General features: G+C 38.8%; 1 pseudogene; it reads right to left on the bottom strand.

Moving 5' to 3' along the window:
* Positions 1–298: 298 nt before the first annotated feature.
* LOC131810608 (U4 spliceosomal RNA) lies at positions 299–423 on the bottom strand (annotated as a pseudogene).
* Positions 424–1,636: the final 1,213 nt, after the last annotated feature.

Here is a 1,636-nt window from a genome sequence, read left to right as displayed (position 1 = left end):
GTAATTTTGCTCTGGCTACTTTTTACGATTTCTTTCTTTGTGGTTTTCAGTAAGTTGGTTATGATGTTTGGGCCTAGAGTTCTTTGGCTTTATCCTGTTTGGAGTTAGGTAAATTTCTTAAATGTCTTTTTTTAAATCAAATTTGGGAAGTTTTCAGTCATTATGTCTTCAAATACTTTTTTCACTACCACACTCCCCTCCTTCTGGGACTCTGACAATGTGAATGTTGGACCTTTTGTCATTAACCCACAGATCCCTGAAGCTCTGTTCATTTTTCCAAAAGTATTTTTTCTTTTTGTTCAGATTGGAAATTTTCTATTGACATATCTTCACGTCCATTGATTCTTTTTTTGTTATCTCTATTTTCAATTAGCAATAATCGCGCCTCGGATAAACCTCATTGGCTACGATACTGCCTTTGATCCCATTCAATGACATTTTTGTTTAGGACTGTCCTTTTCTATACTGACATTTCCATTTGACTTCTTTGCTGAGACTTTCTATTTTTCCCTTTGTTTTAAGAGTGTTTGCAATTGTTTACTGAAGGATTTATATACTAGTTGTTTTAAAGTATTTGTCAGATAACTCCAACAGCTGTGTCACTATGGTATTGATGTCTTTTCATTGTCTTTTCCCATGCAAATTAAGATTTTCCTGGTTCCTTGTATTCTGAGTAGTTTTGGATTAGAACCTATCCTGGACCCATTGAATATGTCAAATTCTAGTTCTAAATGGTTGTTTAAACCCATTAAAGAATGTTAATTTGTTGGTGTGCCTGGGTGGCTCAGTCAGTTAAGCATCTGCCTTTGGTTTAGGTCACGATCCCAGAATCCTGGGATGGAGTCCAGCTTCAGGCTCTCTACTCAGCAGGGAGCCTGCCTCTTCCTCTATCTCCCCCGACACCCCTGCTCGTGACCTCTCTCTCACACACACTCTCTTTTCTCTCTCAAATAAATAAATAAAAATCTTTTTTTTAAATGTTGATTTTTTAAAAAAGATTTGCTTATTTTGGAGAGAGAGATTGCACACATGTGCAGAGGGGCAGAGGGAGAAGGAGAAGGAGAGAAGCAGACTTCCCACTGAGTGTGGAGCCTACCTTGGGCTTGATCTCATGACCCATGAAATCACGCTCTGTGCCAAAATCAAGACTCAGACACTTAACCAACTGAGTTACCCAGACACCCATATATATATATATATATATATATATATATATGTATATAATTTTTTTTTTTTTTTAACAATTGATTGGGCTCGGTCAAGACTGTAGATTTCAACCCACCTTATGTGGGCTCTGACGCTCAGATCAGCTCAGCAAATCCAGCCTTCCAGCACAGTTCAGATTTGTCCCTCATATGGGTTGTCTCATAGTCACTTTGGGATCTGGGTGGTGGTGTATCCATTAGTTCAGTTCTCAATGTCTTCAGTGCGCGAATCAAGATCCGGTCCACACATGTGCAGTCAGTGGTAAGCTCCTGGCATCCTTAAAAACTCTTTCTCATTCCACTCAGGCTGCTATAGTAAGAATACCATAGATGGATAGACTGGGTGGCTTAGACAACATTTATTTTTCATGGTTTCTTTATCATGGTTCTGGAGCATGGGAATTCCAAGATAAAGGCACCAACAGGTTGGT

The sequence above is a fragment of the Mustela lutreola genome, chromosome 10, assembly GCF_030435805.1.
Source record: "Mustela lutreola isolate mMusLut2 chromosome 10, mMusLut2.pri, whole genome shotgun sequence".
Lineage (NCBI taxonomy): Eukaryota > Metazoa > Chordata > Mammalia > Carnivora > Mustelidae > Mustela > Mustela lutreola.
Note: the sequence above shows the minus strand (reverse complement) of the source record. Positions and strands in the feature narration are given on the sequence as shown.